This window comes from Thunnus thynnus, chromosome 9, assembly GCF_963924715.1.
Source record: "Thunnus thynnus chromosome 9, fThuThy2.1, whole genome shotgun sequence".
In the NCBI taxonomy this organism is placed as follows: Eukaryota; Metazoa; Chordata; class Actinopteri; order Scombriformes; family Scombridae; genus Thunnus; species Thunnus thynnus.
The window spans coordinates 2662350-2689560 of record NC_089525.1 but is presented as its reverse complement, the minus strand read 5'-3'; the positions used below and the strand labels follow the sequence as shown (position 1 = coordinate 2689560).

At 40.0% G+C, this 27211-nt stretch overlaps 1 long non-coding RNA gene across 4 annotated transcripts; it reads left to right on the top strand.

Moving 5' to 3' along the window:
* The first annotated feature begins 13488 nt into the window (after window positions 1-13488).
* LOC137188926 (uncharacterized) lies at window positions 13489-25484 on the top strand. 4 transcript variants are annotated; one of them, XR_010929554.1, is made up of 7 exons: window positions 13489-14170; window positions 14332-14449; window positions 14536-14617; window positions 14719-14836; window positions 24563-24637; window positions 24870-25102; window positions 25372-25484. It is a non-coding gene; the product is annotated as an uncharacterized lncRNA (long non-coding RNA). The 4 variants fall into 4 exon arrangements; XR_010929553.1 differs by having other exon boundaries at window positions 24870-25484; XR_010929555.1 differs by lacking the exon at window positions 24563-24637 and having other exon boundaries at window positions 24870-25484.
* Window positions 25485-27211: the final 1727 nt, after the last annotated feature.

Below are 27211 nucleotides of genomic sequence, written 5' to 3'. Positions count from 1 at the left end.
GTAAACACCCCCTCTGTCAAATTCCACACCCCCAGTTTGTAACACTTTTTGCAGTAAATATGAAGTCTCGAAAACCAAGCTAAAATAACCTAGATGACATCACTATGACATCATGAAGGTTATTTTCTCAGACATTGCAGTTGGTGGCTCTGGAAGGACACATAAAAAATGATACAACTGTTTTCACAGGGTAAGTAGTACTTTCCAAATAAACAGAACTTGAAATGTAAAATCAGTGGAGTGCCCCTTTGATAAATACATTAACATAGAAAAGAGTTAATGAATAAAAATGTAACTAAATTTTGAAAAAAAATTATGACTTTTATAATTGCATTGCAACAAAATATATCATTTATGAGTGCATATAATTTGATTCGAATGTAGGGGTGGTTTGGTGCTTTTTTACAAGGATAATATGTTTTTCTTCTTGGTCCTTTACTTGGATGTTTGAGCTTCACTATGCAGAATGATGTATGTGCAGACTTTGACACTAAAAGGCTGTTTTCACATATATCTGTTTAAGTGGGAAAGTTTCTCTGTGCTCATTGACAATCTCAGTTTAAGTAAGGTGTAAACCTAAGAGCATGATTTGTGACATCACAACTATGTTGGAGCCATTCATTGTTCAGTATGTTACTTATACAGGTGTGATGTGGAAACTTGAAGCCTACATTGCACATACACTGAGAATGGACTTTACAGTGAAGTAGAAGACATCTTGTGTCCAGCAGTTAAAGTTTTGAAATGAACAATATTTCCATATTAATAGATTCTGAATGAATAAATAGACATTTTAAAGTTTCTAACAAGATTTTTGTGGAAAAACCAAATCAGAAACAAATTATCATTCAAAGCAGAGTATTTTTTATATTTCTTTAAACATGCCTGGAGGGGATCTTTGAGGAATTTTAAAAAGTAATAAAAGTCTACCAAAACTAGTGTATAATTTGGCCTGGATGCATTATTCTTGACTTATGAATGTGGAAGTTAAGAAGAATCAGAAGATTGATGGTATCATCTATTACAGAGTTTTCAGTATTACAATCTGAAAACAAGACAGCTAATTACTGAAGTTCTTAACTTCTGGTGAAAGTGGGCCATTTAAAGAATAAAGTGGAGCAAATATGTGTTGCATGAGTATCTACAGCCTGGTCACCAGAATAAACGTTGGCAGTTTACGTTTCTGCAAACCACAGAAACGTTGAATATCTATGTTTCAACACGTGAAATACGTAGCATATTAACATTTCAACAAGATGTATCATATCAACATTTCTACAAAATGTATTATGTCAACATTTCCAAAATACATATTATGTCAACATTTCTAAAGTGAGGTAGTTCACATACGATCTATATGAGCTGATCTTTCCTATTAAGAGTAGGAGGGGATGTTTAGTAAGTTTCTTGGCAGCAAGTTGGAAGTCAGCAGAGTACGGTTCAAGACCACCTCGAAATCAACGTCCACTTCCCATTTCAACCGACAAAAGCGGGTGTTTTTAGCGAGACATCGGCCGTTTTTATTTTATTTATTTGTTTTTTTTTTTAACCCAAACCACAATCTTTCCCTAACCCTACCCAAGTGGTCTTTGTGCCTGAACCTAACCAGACCTTAAACACAGTGTTGTCACACCATAAAACATCATTATTCAATGGATAGAAATATTAATAAGCTATGTAGAAAATGTTGATATGATACGTATTTCACGTGTTGAAATGTATATATTCAACGTTTCTGTGATTTGCAGAAACGTTCAATGCCAATGTTTTCTTCTGGTGATTGGGTTGATATCTGTGTAATCTAATATGTATTTCTTTGACTTTATTTTGTAAAACAAATTTGAGGATCACAAAAGTATAGCAAATGACACTGAAGAGCACTTCAATCAAACAGACATCATTATCATTAGCTACACCTGTGACTTCTTTGATGTTACTAGTCGAAATGTCTGCCAAGAACAATTCTTCCGCAAGTAAGCACCATATTAACTAGAACACTTATAACATTTGCTACAGGATCATAACAGCAGCTACAATGCAGCTAGCACAGGGTGACAGACATTCTGCTTAGGCCAGCTGTCCGCTAGCACGCTAGCTTAAATTGTGCCTTACCATTGAAATTCTGCTGTATACTTTTAGATGACTTTAATTACAGTGTAGTTATTTTTGTGTCTGTGCTTTGTTTGAACTGTTGCAGCTTCTAAGTAATGTTTGTTGTGCCTGTGTGGCTACTGCCATCTACTGGCAGCAACTGAACTCCTGCTCTACTTCAGGGCTAGTCGGTGTTTCATTAGCCTGAACCACAAAATGTAATGTTTCAGTGTGGGTTTTTTTAAAAAATTTTTTTATGTTCCTGAAAAGTTGAGCTGGAGTATATTTAAGCTGAATGGCATGTTGTAGACTACTTACTAGCATTCCACGACAAGTATTTCCATGAGTCTAACAAACAATTGCCTCATCAAAATGCTAATATAGTGCGGGAAAAGCAGTTTTGAATGTTAAAAATGTATTTAATAATATCTGGCATTTTTTATGTGCAGCTTTGAGACACAGCCTTGAAGCTTTCGCCCTTCCTGCTTGGTTGTTGTATTATCCGGTGCTTGACTGACATCTTTCTCAGTCTGCTGGGTTGTTTTTTTTTTTGTACCTTTTTAAAAGCCACATCTACAGCTACCATTTTATAGTGATGCATTTAGTGACATGCGTGGGAGATTCTACACTATGCACACAGTTTCATCTGTCTTTTCCATTATGTACAACTTGATGAAATGGTTCACTTATTGAATCTACAAGACTCTTGTTCTGACTCAGTTGAATGCTCTGAGGATTGCTGTAATTACTGATCTGACGTCAGTTCATTTCATCTCTGTGGGCAGTAAAAGAGGCAAAGCCATGCTGTGAAGACAAGATACTGTTGTGATGGATGCTCCGATACTGAACCTGCCCAGATTACTACACAGAGAATATTGAGCCAGTAATCAGAGCTGAAGGAAGCTGGAATTGTGAAGTCCGTAGCCCCATCATTCTCAACTGACCCCTGGCTTACCTCCTGCACACACGCAGACATGCATGAATCATGAGGGGAAACACACGCACATTGGCACAGGAGCACTGTTGCACAAAGAACATAGTCAAACATGAACTGATACATAGAGGCAACATTCAACTGCAGAAGAGAGAGAGAAAGAAGGGAGAGAAAACAATATTTTTTAGAAAGTGTGTAATTCTTATAGAATGATCAGTTAACACTCCACACACACAAATAACTAGAGGATCAGGTTTGGCTGGCTGAGTCGCTGTGTTAAAGTCAGCTGGGGTGATATAGCAGTATCTACGTCCCCATAGGGCTTTGTGTCCTCCTGCTGCTACTGATGATAAGAGAGGCCGACTTGTAGATTGCACTCACCCTGCTCACACACAAACACCTCAGCAGGAGACAGTATGTGTTTCTGGCTGGGAGATACTGCAGGTAGTATGAGGTACCTTGGGATGTAAAAACCACAGAGTGCACAAAGGAAGACCAGCTTTTACTCAGGTGCCTTTTCATTTAAAATCTCCACTGTTATTTCAGCTGAGTACAGAATGTGGATCAGAATAGAAACATTGTCTAGATATTTGCAAATTAGTTATATTTGTTCTGTTTTGCACAACAGAATAAAGGAACAAATTCACTTTCCATAAGAGCCATTTACCAGAATAGATTTCAGTTATGACAAAGTATATGACGCTTTTACACAGAGACAACTGGGTGATTACTTCCAATGCCAGCAGGTGCTCATGAGAATTAGATCTTGGACTACAAGCACATCCTGTATAAATAGAAAGTATTACCACTGAGTGCAAGAAAAGATAAACATGAGATTTATTTTAAAATTATTCATAAAAGGTTATAAGATCCAGGCATGCTGCTGAGTTCATCCAAATATTTACATGTATTTTGAGGGATGTTTATACAGTTTATTTCTGAGTGAAATGAGAAGATCACTATCAACCTCATCTTTTTGATTTAAGGAAATGAGTTAGCCTAGCTTAGCATAAAGATGGAGCTGGAAGCAGGGGGAAACAGCTGGCCTGGCTCTGTCCAAAGTTAAAAAATATACCTACCAACACCTCTCTGTACGTTGTTTATGTAACTGGTATCCAAATAGAACAGTGAAATCATAGTGAGGTTGTCAGGTTTGGTGCCATTGTGCTTATACAGAGACTAAATCCAAAACTTGTCTTCACCAACCTTATGTGGCAAACCACACTGTGATGAAGAAACTGCACAGAGGGCAGAAGGATAAACTGTTCATCAAGACATAGTTCCATTCAGAACTCTTCCCTAAAACCACAAATTATTATTGTTATATGTTTGTGTGATTAAAGCTTTAGCGATGTTAGTAGTCCTATTGTTTTGAGTCAAGTTTGTGTGCTAGCTTCAGGTCTTTATGCTAAGCTAAGCTAACCATTCTCCAGTTCTGCTTGAAAAATATATGTATTTAAACCTAAGCTAAAGTGTACAAAGAAGGTTAAGCAGGCCATTGACGGAAAATGTGCTGTTTTATTTGTGATCGATATTTTAAGGCCTTGCACATCCACACAGGTGTTTTGAGTTATTCTGGCTAATTAGACCTCTTCTCAGGGAGAGTTGGGTGATGATATGCTGGGAAAGAGGCCGAGGCATTTGTGGAACTTTGTGTCTACCAGTATCTTTGCCCTGTCAGAAAGAACATTCTCCACCTTCAAACAACTGAAACCTGGCCGTGAAGTAACACAAGCCACAATAGATTGACAGATCTGGCTGTGATGCAGGTGCATAGCAACATTCTAGACAGACAGGGTATACCACCTTTGTTAGGAGCTTTATTAGCAACACACCAGAATGCAAGGCCATGTTTGATGCCCTCTAAATCCACGTAAGACACGATTTTATTCATAACTCTGCCATCATGCATTTACTGCTTGTTTATTAATTTCAGTCACTTTGCATGTGTGTAGGAGTTTGCCTGTGTGTGTGTGCACCTTGAATATTGTATATGAAGATATAAAGTAGAATCTCATAACTAAAATAGAATGGAAAAAATGTTTAACTTTGCTAGGCGGCATTTCTCTAAGCCACTCATCAAGAGGAAATAATTTGTCTGTTATTTACTGTGGAAAGGCAATTTGATGCAGAATTATAGGTTACAAAAACAATCTTCTTCAATCAAACACGGTGCAAGGGGGAGAGCCAGTGAAGTGAAAGGCACGGAATGGGGATGGCTGATCCTAAATGCATTCTGGATGGACTGGCACCCAATTGCACCAATACAGTCTCCACCTACCTGGACCTGAAAAGGGAAACACACAAACAAAGCAGCCCGGAGCAAGAGACATGCTGTGTTCTGAATCACATACTTCTTCTTTGTACATTCAGTATGTGCTGCAGCTGCCCTTACAAAGTATGTACTCTTGCATGCACTGTGCATGCAATTAGGACATACTACTTCATCTGTCATTGGGGCTTCTGTCGTTGCATTGGCTTCCGTCATTGGTCTGTGCTCTCTCGGCGGCTTGATCGATATGACGTATCTTCTGCTATGCAGAGGATTGTGGGTCAGAATAGCCAGAAAACCATGCTGGCTTGCATGCTGCAATATGCAACCGGATGCAGGAGGACATCCTGGCACTTTTGGCATACTGCATTTGACATTCTATGTATTGGGACATACTAAATCTTATTCTGGTGTACGAAATAGTATGGTAGTATGGGTATTGGAACGCACCTACAAGCCTAAGGACCACGGCAAAGCCAGAGGGCCATCACAATAATGTCAACTGAATGTCTGATTGAGTGGTAATAAAAAGGGTAAAGGTTAAAGTAAAGAAGTTCCTAAATTATTAGGATGTATGAAAATAATGGGTGATAAAAATGGACCAGAGATTTGTAATCGGTTACAGTTGTAGATTAAGAACTGTGAGTTCCCTGAAACAGCAGTTTTGGTTCCAGTCAAAGTGAGAAATTACCAAAAGGACTTGAAGAATGTGAACATAAAAAAAGGGAAAAAAAAGTAAGGGTTGGATTGGAAAGCATTTTCTCTGTGGAAAAACAAGGAACCAACTGACCTACTTTACACAGCCAGGATGAGCGAAAAAGGGGAAACAGATTTTGAAAAGAGTTGGTTCAAGACAGGACAGGAAAGTGATTTGTTAAACAGTAATATGTTATATAAGAGTGATGAACTGTGTACATTGTCAGTAAACATGACCACTGCGGCCACTACACTTGATGTCCACTGGTCACACTCACATGTGTCACTGGCCAAATCTCCTCTATTGGAATAATCGTCAGAACTCAAATGGATAAACAAGGGAGAAGTAGTGCAATACTCAACCTTGCTAAAAACATACAGACACCCATTTGTGAAGTCATTCACTGGGGTGAAATCTGTACATTTAAGTCAGAGTTATAACCTAAAATTCAAATCTGTGTTTTTCCAGCTGAGAATATATTCACAAGAACTAAAAAAATGTACAAAACAGTCTGGGCTGACGGTAAATATGCCCTCTAACGAACACCTAAAAGCACTTATCAACCATGTCAACAACAATACCCACTGAAACTGGAAGCTGTTGAGGGATTCACATGCTATCAGCAGGAGTGATTGTGCCATGTTCTGACTCACCTGTCAGAAACTCTATTTTTCCACTCAAAAAGGTACAACAGGAGGGTCCGAGTTTACCTGCATGTAGTGTTTTGACACAGTATGTAGATGACCTAGTTATGTGTTCACCTACCCCGGAAGCATGCAAACATGAACTTAATCTTAAAACTAATAGTTTTTAAAACTTTGTTTAGATGCCGTTGAAGGTTTATTTGGATCAGAGATGTTGTAAACAAACTGAAAAACTGATCAAAACACTTTAGTAAATTAATCATATTTCAAAAGTTGTTGAGAACCACTGTACATCACAAACATCTCGAAATTGTATATTATTGCATAATACTTATACAACAGAATTGATGATGATGTTGCAAATCTCTTTTTATTTTAAAGTGCTGCAAATGACTGCTTAAAATAACTAAGTATAGCCAATTTAAGAGCTCACCTTGTCTAATATCTCCAGTAACATGAGCATGATTCACACTCTGTGGCTGTTTTTCAAACTGAAATTCTTCTTCATTTATCAACAAGCTAACTATTATAATTGGCAGCCCCAACAGCTACTTTCCCTCTGATCCTTCTTTTCTATTCTGATATCCTGATTTTACTTTTTTTAAAAGTGACATGATAGTTTCAACTTTGCCTGAACTCCTTAGCATTAGCTCCTCTTGCCTTCCTTACAGAAGTAGCAGAAGCCCAAAGCCATGCCTCTGACACAGAGAAGACAGCTTGGAAAAAAGCTAACTGTACTGCTTCTTCTTTCAGCTGCTCCTATTAGGGGTCGCCACAGCAGATCATCCATTTCCATCTCTTCCTGTCCTCTGCATCTTCCGCTGTCATGCCAGCCACCTGCATGTCTTCCCTCACCATATCCATAAACCTCCTCTTTGGCCTTCCTCTTTATCTCTTGCCTGGCAGCTCCATCTTCAGCATTCTTCTGCCAATATAACCAGCATCTCTCCTTTGCACATGTCCAAACCATCTCAATCTCGCCTCTCTGGCTTTGTCTCCAAACCGTCCAACCTGAGCTGTGCCTATAATATACTCATTCTTAATCCTGCCCATCCTCATCACTCCCAATGAAAATCCCTGCCCCCTGTCTTTTCGTCAGTGCCTCTGCCCCCAAACCATCCAACATGACTGGTCTCGCCACGCTCTTGTAAACCTTCCCTTTCACTCTTGCTGGTACCCTTCTGCCACAATGTCAGAAAAAAGCTAACTGTACATATGTGAATAATGTGTGGCAATCTCAGGATGGACGGTCCATTTCCCTTCTATGCTAGGTTGGCACATGGGAATGTTTCATGAACGGTAATGGCGGATGCAGAAAACAAACACTGGTTCACTAGAGGCTTCACAAAATATGCAAAAAAATTTGCATATTTTGGCTCACAATGTAATAAGAGAACATGAAACACAAGCCTCCCATCATCCTGTGGCTGACCAACCATCTGATCACTTGTAAATGGATTTAATTGAACTAACACTATGCAAAGGGAATAAATATTGTCTTGTAATGGTTGACATGTTCTCAATAATGGCTTGAAGTTTCCCCACAACATAAAGCTTTGAGCCCAGAACTAACGGAAGATGTTTTGTTTAATTACTGTGTGCAATCGAGGAGCCTCTACACAATCTCCAACTGGGAGACTGGATTGTGGTAAAAGATCTGAGAAGGAGAAACTGGAAGAGACCCGGGTGGACATGACCACATCAGATTCTGCTGACCACATCTGCAGCCATCACGGTACAGAGATGAAACAGCTGGATCTACGCCAAACATTGCAGGAAGGTGCCATTGCTGGAGGAGGAAGGAGGGGATGAGAGACCAGCTTCTCCCAGAGCAGACCAGGAAGAGAAGAAGTTAATAAGGTGCGACAGACACCCACCTACATAACCTAGGACGAGAAGCAGACGTGGCCTGTTCCCACTGAGGTTTAAAAACCTAAAGGGACAAATACATTATTCGGCAAAGCACAAATAGTGGGTTTTTAGGAACGCAAGGGCCTCCTTCCTGACCGTATCACTGTCATGCCAACAATGACGGTAAAGCACACGTTTTATGTGCCACTCCATGCAAAACTTGCATTTTTGGAGGAGCACCCAATTGAATTGGGATGGAAATGTATGCAGTACACTGAGGTGAGAATACATCCATATCTAGTGAGGCTTCCTCTCTCTGCCCAGGTGTTTCCAAACAGCTCTCTGACAGCAACAGGCAATTATACACATGCCAAAAAGTTGCAAACAACTTGAGAAATGTTTCCCAGGGAAACCTGTGGTTTGTCAGTTTGTGTTTAAAAGTCAAAGCAGCAAATTCTGAAGACGGATACCAGAATCACAGTGATTCATTTTTTCTATTAAGTTATATTTAAGCTTGAATTCTGATGCATTTTCTTCTTTTTGGCTGTAAGGTAGAGAGTTTTTCTTCCCTTTTTGATTTCAGCATTTCATATTCAGAGAAATGGCCTTACTCTTCAGTGTATTTTGTGTTGCGGTGTGCTGGGTTTTGTTGTGCCAGCCAGTGCTGCTGAACAAATGGAAGAGATTCTCAGTGAAAGATGAAAGGACAGGCATCAAGCATTTTGATCTAAAATTGTGAATAAAAACATCTCATCAAAAACCTCCCTTTTGGGCCAAATAGCAGAATGATGACTACAAATCAATGAGGACTACAAATTATAGAATGTTAATTAAAATCTTTTTTTTTTTAATCAGTATGACTGTTTTAGTGCTTTTTTGTAAGACAGATATGAGGAAGTCAAATTCCAACTGATGTAACTTTGTCAAATTACATTGAGTAATTTATGATTCGGTATTTATTTATTGATGATGTAGAATCTACAGCCTCTTTTTCACACTGAGTGCAGATCAACAGCACTCTGTCTTGAGGATTTTTCATCTACTTTCTGTGTGTATGTGTTGCATTCTTATGGCAATATAATATTCCATTTTTAAAACAATGTTAAATACAAACGCTGATTATTATTTATTCCTTTCTAAAGCCTGCTATAAATTGCAGTAAAACTAAGGACAGAGTGTCTTTGAAAAGGTGCACATGCAGTTCTATGCACTATTGTAGATTGCAACAGTCATGCTAGCAGCTCTGTGAGGCTGGAGGTACAGCAGTTCAGATTTTTTTTAAACACTAAATCTGCAAAACATCAGAATGTTAGCATTCTCATTGTGAAGATGTTAGCCAGAGACATTAAGCTATTTATTCAGTCACTCATCCAAGTTAGCAAATTCCAGCACAGGGTTAGGGTTCAAACAGATGCTGTCAAATAATAATAATAATAATAATAATAATAATAATAATAATAGTAATAATGATGATTTACAAAGTTACAAAGTGCTTAAGAGTAAAACAGAAATACTTAAATAATTAGATTACATGAAGAATTGAATAAATGAAGAAAAGATTGAATGAAGAAAACCTAATAAAACAATAAAACAATGAGGGACATAGAAAAATAAAACCAAAACAAGATGTAAAGATAGTTACAATAAAAGAAAAGTCTTTGCAAATGAAAAAAGAAAAGGCTTTGCAAGCGAGTTTTAAGAAGTGATTTAAAGGAAGCTACAGAATTGCCACGGAGCTCAAAAGCTGCAGGTGATATAAGTATCCCTCAACTCTACAATGGCTGTTAAAAGAATCTAGCTAAATGAAAAAGCTCAACAGCTCCAGATGATGTCCTAATACACTCCAGGCCAGAGGCCTTGGCAATTACTGAAACTAGCAGAGAAAGAATGAAAACAGAAGAAGAAAGCACAACAGAGAATGATAAGTGAGTGCGGTCGCTCCGCCACTTATGAGATGCGTAGAAAATTAGATTTGCAGTTTCCCTCTGAATGCTGTTGCGGTAGACTTGGAGCCGTGGGCTTAATAAATGACCTTGGTGTTAATGCATCTGTGACTCTCTTCCACTCCGTCACATCCTCAGAGTATTGACTTTTTCCTTCACTGTGTTTATTTGAATTTCTCATTATCTCGATATTTTCAGAGAGGCTCGTCTTGGTTTATTGAAATCCTTTGCTTCTGTGACTCATGGAGTCATGCTTGGAGTGAGGAGAAATCTTGTGTGAGGAGAAGAAAATGCTGTCAGACGCCCCAGGACCTCAGCAGCTCTGACAGTGAATTATAGTATTTAGCCTGAAAAAGCTTTGTTTGTAATTTTGCACAGTATAATATGAAACATTCAATCATTGTGAGGAATGTCAATGTAAAATAGTGATTATTTGTTTCATAGTTTTTATTTGAGCTTCAGTTTATATAGTAGTCTTTTCTAATTCACTGAAGTATATAGAAAAGAGGGAGGACTGCAGAGGACAGAAAAGTGCAGCAGTTTTTACTAAAATCTTGTAGAAGAGAAAATATGATGAACATTGACCCATCCAAAAAGCATTAGGCCACCAGATAAACAGGAGACACCTGGAAATATTAGGAGAGGGGGAGCAAAGTACACCACACACACACACAGCAGAAATGAAGAAATGTCCAAATGGCGCAGAGACATCTACACCCATTGGTCAAAGTCAAAGTGATCATTTTTCTTACGAAAGTGCCAAAAACATAGGCAGGAAGTCACGTCCACTTTTGGTATTAATAGGTGTGAAATTGAAGGGGGGCTGCATTGATGATTTTCTGAGTTCTGTATGTTCGTGTGTAATGAAATAAACTCCCGTTGGTTGTCTGCTCATCTCTCTGGTCTCAGCGTTTGGTGTGAACATCTTTAATACAGCCTAATTTGAAACCCCAATAATCTCAATCAGAATCAAGTTTATTGCGTATGTGGAATTTGATTAACAACAAACAACACCATCCTCACACTGAGGTTTCAGTACCAGCATCAGTCCAGGAGCTGATAGAGGAGGATGAGTCAGATGCTGAGTACATATGTACATTTGTACTTTTTAAAAATATCTGGCATGATTTATATTTTATGGTTGTTTAGTCACTCACAGCACTTGGTTAAGCTTTAGGAATCATGTGGATCTTGGTTAAATAGTAATAAAAAAATTAACTAGGCAGCAGAATAAAAATTCTGAAGGCAAAAAGGCATGGATATGTTTAGGAGAGGTGACAGTGAAGCTCTTAACTAGATTGTTTAACACAATCTTTTCAATTTTCAAAAATATATAAAAACATAAATAAGCGTGACGTGCAGAGCTGTGGTAACTACAGAGGTATAAAGATGATCGGCCACAGAGGTGATTAGTGAGCAGCAGTATAGTTTCATGCCAGGAAAGAACACAAGAGATGTGATGTTTGCTTTGAGAGTGTTGATGGAAAAGTATAGAGAAGGTCAGAAGGATCTGCATGGTGCCTTTGTGGATCTAGAGAAAGCAAATGACAGGGTGCAAAGAGGAGGTGTGGTGTTGTATGAGGAAGTCGGGAGTGGCAGAGAAGTATGTAAGAGTGGTGCAGGATATGTATGAGGGCAGTGTGACAGTGGTGAGGTGTGCAGTTGGAGTGACAGATGGGTTCTGGGTGGAGGTGATCAGCTCTGACCCCTTTCTTGTTTGCAATGGTGATGGACAGGTAGACAGATGAGATCAGGCAGGAGTCTCCGTGGACTATGATGTTCGCAGATGACATTGTGATCTGTACTGAGAGTAGGGAGCAGGTTGAGGAGAGCCTGGAAAGGTGGAGGTATGCACTGGAGAGAAAAGGAATGAAAGTCAGTAGGAGCAAGATGGAATGCATATAGACGGAATAGACGCTGTGGCGACTCCTAATGGGAGCAGCCGCAAGGAGAGGAAGAATATACACTATCCTAATTTGGCAGACAACCCAGCAATTTCAGTGTAATTAGATACTGAAAATGCATGTGACTGCACTGAATGGTCATGCAAAGAGCACCTAACTACTAGAGCCGTTAGCGCAAATTTACAGAGTACACGTTGTAGTTAGATGGAGGTCAGATCACGTTCCCACCGCCATTTGTGATCAGACTGAGACCATTTCCTTTAAAGGATCTTCAAATATAATTCAGATCTGCCCAAAGAGATCTGCCGTTAGTCCCATGACTTTTTATCTAGCACCATCATCAGGTCAGAATTTAGATTTATCCTATACTGTGGCTTTAACATTCCAACCAACCTCAGCATTTCTTTGTGTTTCGTGCTAATCAGCAAATAATAGCATGCTAACACGCTAACCTGTAGTGAAAATCGACATTAATTTCCATTAGTGTGCATCAGAATGTCACTGTGTTAGCAAGAAACATGTTAATTGCATTTCCAACTCAGAGTCATGGTAACTCATGAAATAATCACGACATTTAATCTATTGATTTGTGTTTTCGTGACACTCAGCATGACTTACAAACTACTGTATTTGAGTGGAAAGTACCTTTCATGCCTGCAGCATGTATTTCTTTCTGGACTTGGGAGCATGGATGTATTGTTTTTTCTCTCAACCATTCACAATGTGCAGATGGTACGAAGTGTTGTAAAACGTTTATTAAGTGTGTGGTAAATGTGTATTAATTATCTTGTTTATTTACTTTTTTGTTCCAAGGGCATTATGACTTGCATCAGCCACTACATATATCATCAGTGGAACCCTGACATAAAGGACCTTCTTAGGAGTGGATATTGGCCGACCTCTGTCAACACTTCCAGCCTTTACACATCAGACCTCCTTAGCTCCTTTCAGGAACTCAAGGTCATCAAGTCTGGATTCTCCAGACAGGTGTTTGCAAAGCTGCTGGAGCATCATACGAAGTGTTGAGGACGTAAGTGTAATTGTTCACCATATTATAAAATTTATTACCATAAGCAAACAACATCCCAAAAACTATTGAATTCTATATATTTTCCAGTATGGATATATCAATTGTGATGCAATTGATCCCTGTCGGGCTGCAGCCTGACCTCTAAAGGGGCTCCGCCCAAAACTGCCAGCCCCCTGCCCGGCCTCCTGAAGGGTTTCACCGTCGCCGCCAGCCTGCACTCCGACTTCCAAAGGATTTCTGCCTTTGCTGCCGGCCTGCAACCCAACCACCAGAGCGACTGCGCCCTGGTCGCCCTCCAGAGCGACTTCTGCCATCTGTCTTGCGCATCGGTCACCCTCCAGAGCAGCTTCAGCCATTGCCCCTGCCCTCAGGCGGCTCATCTGAGACCTTTTTCTGTGCCCCTGTGCAGCCCCCAAGCTGTTCGCCTGGGGCTCCTAGCTCTGCCTCTGTCTGGGCCCCTGGCTGTCCACCTAAACTCATGTGCTCTGCCCCTGTCCGACCTCAGGCTGCCCACCTGAGTGCCGCCTCCCTGGTTCCCAGTGTCCTGGCCGCCTGCCTGTGCGCCACCTTCCTGGTTTTCCACACCCTGCACCACCTCCCCTTTATCATGGCTTGTGGACTGTCAGTTTTGGCCTCCTCCTCTCCTCATCTTGCGTCAGCCATCCATCCTGTGTCCCTTGGTGGCGTTTGTGGGACGTCTGGGATCCGTCCTTAAATGGGGGGGGGTTCTGATCCTGCCTGCCTGCCATCATCTGCGTTTGGGTCCACCTGCTCCACACACCTTCATGACAATGCTACTGTCAGGTATGTGTTTTTTATCATATGTAACTATAATCAAAAATGAAGTAAATATGATGAAATATTTAAATTTTACAAGCACAATAATAATATGAAATTGAAGTTAATGTCTAAACTATAATATGTAGCCTTTTTGTGTTACCATTCCACCCACATTTTACTAAAAGATTAAATGGAGTGGTAGGAACCAGGAGGAAGCAGGGACTACCACCGGTGAGGGAGTGGACCAAGTGAACAGCTAGCTCTCCCGTTGTGCCCTGACAACAAAATATATGTTGAAAGCAGGTGATCAGAGTTTTTTCCATTTCTTGTATGCATACTTTTTTTTTTTTTAGATTGCATGTCATAACCTCGTTATTTGCTTTAAACAGCACAGGTGGACATGCTTACATCGCATACAATGGCATGGAACCAACAAAAAGTCATCAGGCACTTTCCACAAAATATGTGAAGGTAAGTATCCTTTTAATGGTTTTGTTGTGTCCTTTGTTTGCACTTGGCCTGTTAATCATACAAAGTTTTAATACTGAGTATTCTATAACACTGCTTGTCAGACTTGCCAGAGACTCCTGGATGAGACTGCAAGGCTGGTTGAAGTAAAAACAGAGCCACATTGCTCAGATGAAATGGAGTCACAGTGGATTTCTGATGTGACGGAATGGGCAGCTGGTGGTAAGCATGACCAGATAACAGAAAACAACATATTTCCTTTCCCCCTATTATTATAATTTTCAGGTTTGATATTAAAGAGCAGCCAAAGACAGTAGATCTTTACTGGTTGGTAATAAGACCATCTATGGATGTTGAGTTTATTGTTAACAATATTTCTGGTTATTTCGTTAGCCCAAGTGTGCAATGCTCAGTGTTCCCAGTAAGATAGCGTTAGCTTGGATCCGATGTAGCGGGGTGTGTTTTCAGAGCATGAAAGGCAACACCCCGCTGTCCTTATTTGAAAGGTCTTGGCTCCAAACAGAAAAAATTATGCCTACCATAAGTTGCAACATCTGGGTTTCAAACTGGATCCAATGCAAACCAACAGATGATGTCACACCTCGTTATGTCCAGATTTATATATGGTCTATAGGTAAAAATAATTGCTTTTTCATATTTGTGGCTGTCACCTTATTGTGATCATCAACCATACATTACCCTCCTTTTAAATCACCATTACATCGCTGTCATGTCTAATAGCCACTGTGATAAAGCCACAAGTGTACCCACTGGTCCCATTTGGATAAAAGCCAAAGAACAGGGAGCGAGAAGGAGCGATATTAAATAAATAAAAGTAGCAGCTTTAATTAAAGTGGGATCAGTAAAGCCATGTCAGTCAGCCTTCCACAGGATTAGTTGTACGCTCCTCTGTCACTGAGGACTTGCCACGCTGTCACACTGTGATGGCTGATTTCTGTTTTTCTGTTTCTCTTACTCGCACATTCATACTTTTCTTGGTAACACTTATAAGTTAGCTTTTAAGTTATCAGCCCAAAAAAGCCTAGTTAATATGTCCTTGTGAGAGAAGGTGTTGGCCAGTATAAAAAAATCCTATACTATATTTACATGGTGTGTCTTGAGTAATTAATGAAATGTTTTCTGTAACTTGCCCAACATTGATGAGGAACAGCCTCACCTGTCAGAAGATGTGTCCCATTTCATTTGCATTGATTTCATTAGTGTTTGTCCAAAATCATTCAAAATTAAAATCAATCAAATAGACACTTATTAGTGCACTCTATACTGAGCAGTACAGAGAACTTTCTGATATATCTGACTGATTCAGTCATTGTTTTTCATCAGCACTGACAGGTTAGTGTAGCACCTGCAATGTTTGCCTGCATGGACACTACTTTCTAGCATTCCATGTTAACTTGTGGCACTAATGTTATGTTAAAGGACTCCTCCCTCCATCCATTCATGACGCTTTTCACTAGAAATGAGTGTGGAGCTCTGGAAACCAAACAACCGTGAACTGTGAAATGAAAACTTAAAATGCATGAATGCTGTTTTCTCACTCATCCACTTGTATTCTGAAGCAACTTACCGCCCCATACTCTGCTGTCAAGTTTTATGGTGTGTTCAGTCAGAATGTTAGCAAAGTTTCACCTTGTGTCATTTACACATATTTGCACACTGGACTGATGTTTATTCAGCCAAAATGCCAACTGTACATTAGCTGTTAACTAGCTGGCAACATACCATGTCTGTGGGACTGTGTCTGTTATTACTGCTATTTACTTATTATTGATAATTGCATTTTTGTTGTGGAATTGTAGTAGTTCTGAAGTTATGAAATGTAAAGTTTGAGAGAAGTCTATTTCCCAACCATAAAATGGTTACATGAAATACATGGTGGTCTGTGGCTGCCAGTATTGTGATCAATTCAATTGTTTAAAATTAAATATTCTTTTTATGCAATGTATGACAAAATTAAAAGTAAAATTGTTAAATCATTTTCATGTTTGAAAATGCTTACTTGCTGCCAAAATGCAAATCCAAAAGAAAACTCTTCTGACAAAGAATCTTCAGTGTACCCCTGAGCGTGATGCTATAATAAGCACCTTGGCAGTCCCTTTTGTGTATCTTTTTTTATTGAAAAAATACACCAAGGAAATGCTAATGTGAAAATTGAATTTAAATTTTAAATAAAGGCCTCTTTTATGAAATCTGTCCAAGGTGAACCATTCTGACACTGGTCGTGCTGTCCTCTGTATGTGAGGTATTTTGACAGCTGGATAAACTCCTTACTTTCACTAAGACTCTATAGACAGAATCATATTTTGCCCACAGGTCTATTGGCTAAGGAAGTTTAAAACTGAAAACAGATGCAGAAAGTATGATTACTTAAACTGCATTGCATTTGACAACAAACTATCATGTGCCTAGCTTATAAAGTAATCTTTTTAACTAAATTGTCTTTTTAGTACTTAATGAATATAAACATGAATTATGATAATGATGGAGCAATTAAATCTCAAGATTACTGTACATAGATCTATGACCTAGAGAAAACATAGCATGTAGCTAGCACTGTGCATGAACTAATACAGAATATACAACATATTTTATACACTCTCAAAATGATGAGGATACACAAAATGAAACTGTAGAAATACAATTAAGCATAAAAGGCAAAGATACATACTGACAATACTGCCAAACACATAAGGTGTATGCAGATGGATGTGGATTAACTAACTACAGGTCTGTATGTAAACAATACTGTCCTCCATGAGGCTGAACATTGAATTCCTATTTTCTGTATCTAATCACATGACATGGAATGAAGGTTACGATATTGTAACCCTACTTCTATAAGCACAGGCAGAGCCCTCAACTGGACTCTATGGGTAATACTCTCCTCCAATCACATGCATGCAATCGCCCACTGAAATCTGCGTGTACGTAGCCAGCCAATCAGGATGTGCCTTGCTATTACGTGTATCTCACACAGTGTAAAAAGCAGTGTCTTGCTGCTACTCTCATCCCGAAACCACTCAAGTGGACAATATAGGAGCGGTAGGGTCCATAGGTAGAGGGCTAACCCTGTGCTTATAGAACCAGGGTTACAATATTGTAACCTTCATTCTTTCTCATACATGTCATCAGACTGCCTCACTGAGCCAGACCGGCTATAGGTTAGTCGCCACAGCCCTCCTACTACTCTATAATCCAAGCCGATTAAGTGTAGCAGTAGGGGGCCCAACCCAGGCCTCAGGGGGTCCTTACATGCCTGTCTGTAGGTTTGGGAGACTTACAAAGCCAAATACCAAGGTGCTTCTTGGATAGGACTTTACCGGCCACTCCCTCTGCATACACTTTAACAGTGGCATGAGACAGCCCCTTTTCCACCAAATACTGTAGACAGGAGAGAACCTGTTGCCCTGCACGACAGGGTTTCAATCACCTTTCCCTGCACCAGCATTGGAATCCCGACCACTTTGCTTTGTAGCAAACAATGGCAGATCCTGCTCTCGCTGCCTGGATGGTCAGCACCACTTGTGCAGACAGTCCAGCCGGCATCAGCCCGTCCCCCTCAGCAGCCAGTGCTGGAGAGGTTGGCCCAATGTGGGAAGTGCATCTATCCAGCCCACGTCTTGGGACAGAGGCCCCTAAACTTGGGGAATGGACAAGGGCTGGGCCGCCAACATCTGGGTGATCTCTGCTTACCACCGTGCTGAAAGGTGGTCCAGGGTTTATCAGGATAATCGATAGTGGCTCTTGTCTCACTCTCCTCAGCAGAGAAAGAATGAGACGAAGAGGAGGAAAGGCTTAAAGCAGCCTCCTTGGCCAAGGCATGTGTGGATTGTCTTGCGGCATCATGGAGAACCAGAGCAGACAGTGAGTGTTGATGCAGTACCCACCTGACCGATACTGAAAGGGCCAAGTTGAGTAGCTGTGTATGCTTTCCCATGTAGGGAAGTGGCATAAACAGCAGGAGACAGTACTTACACTACACAAACATGAATTGTCCTCTCCCTGGACAATGTGTGGGTGCAGGCATTATTCCTTAGTGATGATATAATAACATAGTGCTCAAGAGTTCAGTGCTGAGCTTTTTCTGGCTAGCACAGCCTGCAGCTGCATGAATGCTTTGTGCATGATGCAGCTTCTGTGACCAGCTGGATGAGGCAGGTTGGGCTGCTATCATCCCAGCGTCACGGAGGACTGGAGAGGTGGGGAGGGTGGACAATTGGCTCAGCGGCGCCTTCTCCTCTTCCAGCCTCTTGAAGTGCTGAGTAACAGAAGAAATGGATCCGAAAAGCCCATCCAGAGCCATGGCAGTTACCTGTGTAGGGTGGTGAGTCCCAACCACATGTGACGTGAGCCCACTGTGGCAAGTGACAGCGAAGCCCAACACTCCCAGATTGTTAGCTGCAACAGCCAGCTGTACGCCCAGCTGGAATCTTTTCTCAAAAATATTCCCGCATGTCGCCATTCCTGCACCAGTGGAGACTGCGGCTTCCTGCTCACCACCCAGCCACCCCGATTAGGAATAAGGAGGGCTGCAAGGGCCTCTTCCAGGGGTGGCACACTGGGACAGCCTGTCTCCGTATGGCCCTGCACTCTCAAGAAGGAAATCAGTCCCACGACTGGTGACATTGTTTTCAGTGGCTCCTTCCAGGACACTTCAACACACTGCCAAGTGTCCAGGAGACGAGGCGAAACAAAGGCAGGTTGAGCCGGATGAGCTGGGCTGTAAAAGCCTTCACATAGCTGGCTGACTGGTATGGGCAAGATAGGCAGGGGCAGTGGAAGCCCTACATGCTCCCCCGCCATGGCCATAACCTTTGGGAAATCATGGCAGACTGAAGTCGGCGGGGGATTTTGGAAGGTCAGCAGTGTTGCAGACACAGATGAGAGGTTGTCGTCGTCGTCCATTAGCAAAGCTGCTGGGATAGTCTCGGCAGAGGCATCTGGCGGTGGCAATGGAGGTCCGGACGGAGCGGGGGACTCATCCTTGATGCGGAGACTCATCCTCAATGCAGAGATCAATCTCACGTTCCAGTTCACTTGCCACAGCAGAGTCAGTCACACAGCCGAAAATGGTCCCACCATTACCAGCACTGAGGTAAAGAAAGTCCTCAGCAGTGCATGCATGGTTGTGGCTGCATCATACCGTTCTCTGCATGGTTCCATCTGAGGTAGCAGATGTGATGCCTGCTGGCAGCAGCAATGAGACCAGGGCACAACGGGCAGGAATGAGCTTAGAGAGGTGACTCCATCCATGGAGATCAGTGAGCTGAATTTGCCATCGCTGAAGTGATATATTTTTATCTTTGAAATTGTATCCTTTTATATTTCTTTTTTCCAATCCTTATTTTATATATACTTTTATTCTAATTGTTATTTTTGCACATTAGCCTTTCAGTACATTCTCTAGAGTATGCTATCTTTGCATTTTACTGCACATATTGAAAATATGAGCATGTGACAAATAAATCTTTGAATCTTAAATGTGTGGTGTTAGGGGTAATACTGCCTATTTGACCTATATCCTTTTCATTTCACTTTTAATTTTGGCAGCAAGTATGCATTTTCCAAATGAATCATTTTTTTTAGTTTAAGTGACTGATTTCACTTTAACATTGGCAACCACAGACATGAGACATGACAAACAGTGGTATGGTGAAGGAGGAGATGGGGAAACAAAACAACAAACATGGTTTTCTTGGACAAAGTTAACTATTAGATAATCATTTCATCAGAAAATATGTGAAAGTCTCTTCATTCTGTCATTCAGAAGGAACATAATGATCACTATTGGTCTCCAGAACATGTAATTTGTCTTTCAGAGATTGTGCCCATTTCACTAAATTGTAAGACTGTGTTGGCTGAACACTGTGTTGTCTCATTCCAAATTACAGCCATTGTCTTCCCTCTCTGCTTGGCCATGGCGCTACAGAAGCCAGGCCTCTGTGTGAAGCCCTAAGCAGTAATTTATATTTCATAGAATAGGTGAAATTGCGGTGGTGCCAGCAGGACTTACCTCAGGACTAACCACACTCTTGGCAGAGAATATTGGATTAATAGCTAATAATACAAAAAAGGAGCCTGAAGCTGGTGGCCAACAAGCTGCAAACTCAACAACATTCTCACATTCTTTTTCTTGCTTCCTTTCTCTTCCCTCAGTTTGCTGAAGCAGCAGGTTAATAGATTATGAATCCCCACTGATTAGAGCATCAAAAATGCATGGCTCACTGTAGCAGCATGTGCTGTCTTCTTGGTATGTCTGTGAAACTGGAAGCAGAGTGAGCTCAGACCAGTTTGTGTGGCTGAGACTGGCCTTTTATTATAAATGTCCTATCAGTCAGGCACTATGCCTCACCTCAGATATGACAGGAGATTCTAGAAACAGCCCAATTTTGAAACTGTATTAAAGACATTAAATATGCTAAATAGTGCTAAGGAAAACATTGGTCATAAATCTATAGCTTTAAGTATAAAAAGACCTGCAAACTTGATGCCTTTTGGCAAATTTGCAGTTTTCAATTAAATGAGTTAAATTAACTATGAAGAACAGGTTTTTGTTTTTCGGGCAGCATGGGCTTACCACTGCAATCCTATCACCAGACCAAAATTCTGCAAAATCCAGTAATACTGTATATTTATTAATTAATGACAAGTTGTTTTTTTTATGTTCTCTGACAGTGTTTTTAAAACTGCTCACTTTCTACAATATTTGCAAATTGCAGCTATGGTATGATTAAGGTTGGGGAAAGATTGTGGTTATGGTTAATATATAGGTGAACATTAATTGCAGGTGACATTATGCAAACTCCAGCGTGCATGAAAGCGAGACATGCTACTTGCCCATCCACCACCCTGACCTCCGCACCTTCACTATTCCCCTCATTACGTAAATAACACACTTCCGGGCACAGTACAGTAGTCCTATGGAACTATACTGGGCTGGGCTACCTCTACATGTAAATATCTGGTCGTTTCCCTCCACCTAGGCAAATCACAGAAACATCTGTACTTGATGCAGGATACTGCGTCACCACATGTTTAGCTACTCAGCTAATAATGCAAACTGTGGTAAGCTCCACTTTTGGCTGGTGCTTATTAACTAAGCTACAGTAACTTGTCCTGAGTAAGCTAACTTACCTTTGTTTTGCCCAGTGACAGCAATGTTAACTATGGGTGAAAACCCACTGAAACAGGAGTGTTGCAAAGCAAAAAAGTGATTTACTTCTCTGGGGGAACCATGGCCGTTGCCTGGCATTCCAGCCTGTAGGCCCAAAGACTTTTTCTTTAGCCCCGAATAATTCTCCACTGAGCGGTTTGTCAGTAAAGAAGATGTTGTAATTTTGTATCTTCAATGAACGCAACGGAGGCAAGACCAGTCAGAGAGGGTTTACAGAAGAATACGTGAACATGCTGTCTAATTGGCTGTCTGTCAATTCTTCAGTTGATGGGATTACTATGCCAAACACTAGCTCACACAGCCAGTCAGTGTGAGGAAAAAATGGATATACGAAGAATTTTACTGGTAAAGAGGTTGAAGCTGAAGCAGTGGCACAAACATCCTCTCATGCAGAGCCAGGAAAACACTGACAGCTTAGTTGTGCCTCCCTTTAGCTAGGGACACCAAACTAGCCCAGTCTTGTCTTAGAGAGCCAAAAAGGTTTTATATTTTATTGGTCTGGTAGTCCGACAAACAGTGATAACACCCGAAGCGAGTTTTATGATCAATCCAACTTTTTTTTGATCGTGTCATACACTGACAGCTAAGTTACCACAACTTCCATAAAACAAAATTTTAGGCTACTAGCTGAGCTGATAACGTTAGTCACTTTAAAAAGTTGGCTCACTCACGAGAGATGTCAGATTAAATAAACACTTAATCTAAATGATTTAGATATGTCACACACACATCACTGTAGGTCAGTGTCAAGTGTAATTATATTATATTGTGTAATCATATATTGTAGTTCATATTAAGTAGGTCCATCAACAATGATTTTGAAATCAAATTATGAAAGTTTACTCAGTCACTCAGTCAGTGAGTCAGCTCTCGTTTGTGAAATTGACATTGTACTTTGGGTTTTGGGGATTTTCCATCATGTAAGCCCAGTAATAATGGTACTAGGTATCTGATATGACGCTTATTTTGGTTTAAGACATTCGAGTGGCTGGAATGTGCAGATTATACAGTAAATCAAATCCAAACCCTTCCTTCCTTCTCTAATTTTCACATTTTTAAGCAAAGCCCTCACATGCAAGAAAAAAATGCATGGAAACAGTCTATTTAGGGGTGTTTTTAAAAATGTTTTGATTATATAGTAAATCAAATCCAAACCCTTCCTGCCTTCTCTAATTTTCACATTTTGCCCCTAGTCTAAACACCTGTGGTTATTTTGTTCACTGTAGAATCCCATACACCAGCATGTGTGATGCTATGTGTGTATGTGCACTAAAAGGGACAGAGTTTCACTGCTAATCATTCATAAGTGCAGTACAAAGAACAAAAGAAGTGGTTAAGGAAGAAAAATTGGCAAGAAAGAGGCAGATGGCTAGCAGCAGTCACAATCACTAGTAAACAAACAAACAATGGTTTAATCTAAAAATGTCACATAGCTGTGAAAAATGCTCATCAAAATTACAGAGAGCACAAAAGCACAAGGTTGTCTTTAAATGATTTGTTTTGTCAAATATATTCAATTTATAATCTAACCAAACAGAAAACAGCATAGTCACATTAGAGAGGCTGGAATCAGGTAAGTAATTGAAAATGTTATTTAATTTGCCATTGACTGACTAATCAATTCAGCACTAAAAAAAGTTGCTAAAATGAGACATCATGCAGTTAAACTGAATTACTGGCAAGGTAACACAGCAGTTGTAATTTATGATGATAAACGTGGACATGTTCTCCTTCTATTCTTATCTCAAAGTACACCAGAATGCTCCATTTATGTGTTACAAATTGAAAACATTTTCTTCCATTTGGGGATATCCCTGACTCCCTTACAGTGGTTTGATTTTGGAATCTGCACTATTTTCATTCCACTTGAATTTCAGGCCTGATAAAGGCTTCAAAACCCCACATTGAAGTCCCAGAGTGTCACCATGTGTGTGCAGCCTGCAGAGAACAGATCAGACCACAGGATGTGTGGGGGTACAGCTCGCATTGGAAAAGCTGACTGCTTTAATCAATAATGTTGTAATGTTGTGTTTAATTGCTTGTTGCCCACAGTTTGGGCCATCATTTTCTCTTTTGTTAATTAAATTTAGCACTCGAGGCTTGTTCCCATAAATTTATCAAGTAGCTGAGGCTAGCAGGAACAGCCACAAGAAATAAAACATAGCCATTGCCTCTTTTCTAATGCATGCTGGGATAGACTCCAGCTCTCACCCCCTGCAACCCTGAACAGGATCAGCAGGTAGAAAAGGCACAAATGGATTTATCACCAATAAATCACATTCTGGAATGTATGTAAAGAATGTACGTACAGTTCATCAATCCGAATTAATCAGTTAAACAGTTCAGTCACTAGTTTGTTCATTGTTTATTAACCGTTGGCCCCTGGCTGGCCTGTAGACTGCTATTCTTTGTATTATCAGATTATAACTCACATTTCAGTTGCTTTCATCTCTTACTCATTAAATAACTTAAATGTTAGTTCAACTTCCTTCAGCGCTTGCTCATTCAACTGCTTTCATCTCCTCAGCAGACAGTTAATTGTTAGTTTGTGTGTAAGTACTGAAAGTAGTTGAACTCAAGTCTCTCTTAATACAATACTGAAGTGCTCAATATGTATGTGGAAATGGGTTTTGGTCGCTGTAACAATGCCTACTCTCCATGCTGACCCTGAAGCTTTTCATCTGGAACGAGACTACACTGTAAGAAATGGAGGACAAATCTCATCTTCATCTTAAATCTTTTTGTTTCCTCAGACTGAAATGAGCTGAAATAACATAACAGCTCAGATAACGACACAACACAAAGACAGTGATTCAAACAACATGCAAGTATGTGGTTTCAGCAAAAGCAACGTCCATAGCAACCACCATAGCAACGATAGACAGCCTGAAAGAATCTCCACAATAACTGACAAACTAAACATTATATACAATCACTGAACTGAAGATTATGAAAATAAAATGCACATTTCTCACGCATTTTAATGCAGAAACTATCTTATAATATTACATTTTCCACTGAGAATAAAAGGGATGTCAGCCATTTTGTTTGTTTTCGCAGAGAAACTGGACAGTCACATGACAGCACATGCCTGATAACAGGCCTCCTGTGCCTACTGGGCTCCACCAACATTGGCTCAGTGAAATAATTGGATAACAGCCTCCTGAACCTACTAGTTGGTTTAGTAGGCCTCTACTAGCCCAAATATCTGGGACAGATAACACCTATTCAATAGGCTGATAACAATCAAACTGGGTCCATCACCCGCTGAGCTGAAAATAGCTGATGAAGTGGTAAGTATAAAATATATAGACACATCTCAGTGCTTGAACAATTTACATTGCAGCTTCCCATACATGCAAAACACTAAACATTTAAAGACATTTTAATTCTAGTTTACAGTGTTTGTACCTGCAATTTTCAGTGTAAGCAAGGACATCTCAATTTTCTAGTAAATTACTGTATGTATTGGTATATTTATTCTGTAAATGTGTTTTTGTACATGTGGCATCCCTCCCTCTCTGCCTGCTACTTGTGTGGTTGGTTTTGCTTCCTGGCTCAGGAACCTACAGGCAGAGAAGTGAAGGACATTTGCAAAACAACCTACACCTAAGTAGTTCGGGTCATTACCTATTTACCTGGTATTGTTGTTATTGTATTTGTAGTAGAATAAAAGTGGAAATAGACAAAATATCCAGTTTTTATTTTTATTATGCTTTTAATTGTAGGATATTAAAGTGTTAAAATAAGCGCTTAAGAATAAACTATCTTATGAAAGAGGTCCCCATGCCGGGTCTTGAAGGTGAGTCTTCCAGATCATAGGTGACTGCACTGACTACTGAGCTAAACTGAATGCATCACCAATGTATGCAGACAGACCTCTATTTATACACCCATAGAATGACATATCTTCATCAGTTTGGTTACATATTTGAATCAACTTCAACTGTTATGTGTTTTATATTTTAGGCTATTATTAATTATGAAATGCACGTGGGACAAACAAGGTGTAGGTATAGACCAGGCCCGTCTAATATTAGCATTCACTGATATGTAGTTCAAGAGAAAACAGTCATCCAAAAACAATCTGAAGACTTGCAATCAGCAGTGAAAATACTGTTTAAATTCAAACTTCCAACTGAAGAACACTACCTGGAAATGCTCTCTTGTGCCTGTCAGGTGCTTGCTAGGATTATACCAACTTAATGTTAGCAAAAATTAAACATAGTCACTTACTGGGTAACCAGATGCACAAATGTTATTCTATTTTCTGATACTGACCTTTTGGTTTGCTATTGTGGTGGCAAAAATGAAAATACTGTATTTTACCATCAAATCTTACAGTAGACTACTCCAAAAAGCATCAAAATTGACAGTATTTTACCGTATTTAGAAATAACAGTACCTTACTGTTAGAATTCGGCTGTATTTTTACAGCAGTTTATTACAGTGTACAGTTAGACCATAAAACAATATAAAACAGCTATCAGCAGGTGTCCTAACTCCCTGCAGAAACAAAAAGGTTGTTGTTCCTTTTCCACTGCAGCAACTAAACTGTTTCAGGGTGCAGGTTGCCAAGCCCAACATCCACCAAAGCAAGCACAACATTGGAATCTGTGTTGAAGTGGTATCAGACATGTTTTCAGGTCTTGATTTTATAAATGGATGCAGGTAGCATCTGTGGATAGTTTCTACTGCCACACAACTAAATAGTTTCAGTAATAGTTTCCACAGCAAGACAACTAAACTCTGTCAGTAATAGTTTCCACTGCAGCAAAACTAAACTATTTCAGTAATAGTTAGGCCAATGAGCCATTGTTTGATGTTTCCATTTTTCAAAATAAAAGACCTTTTTTTTTTTTTTTTTCTGCTGCAGACCAAGGTAGATACTGAACACCAAGATCAGAGAGCCATGGCAGTAAAATGAAAAAACTGTGTCGGGTCTTGGTTCTTCTGAACTGAGTTGACCCCTTCATTCCAGAGAGTTAGATCAACACAGAACGAGAGAGAGAATGTAAGAGTAAAGGGTGTGTGTGTTTGTGTGTATTGTAGCTCTGGCTAACTGGTTATGACATTGTTATCTTTGCTACTGCTTTACTCCACATTCCATACACATAACTCCTATTACAACAAGTGCTGTGCTATGATCACACACACACAACAGATGGCTGATGGCTGTTTTCTTTGAAGGTTTTTTCTTTGACCTATGCCAGGTTTCTAAACCCATGGCAGAGCTGTAGAACGGTTTTGTTGTTATTTTTACTCAGTGAAACACATCACTTAAATTATTATTTGTTGTTGGGTAGCAAGGGAATTAAGAGATCATCAGAAACAACTAATACTGAATCATCACTATAGAATAATACCCATCCTGTAATCCTGCAGAAAGCAGGAATCAACAC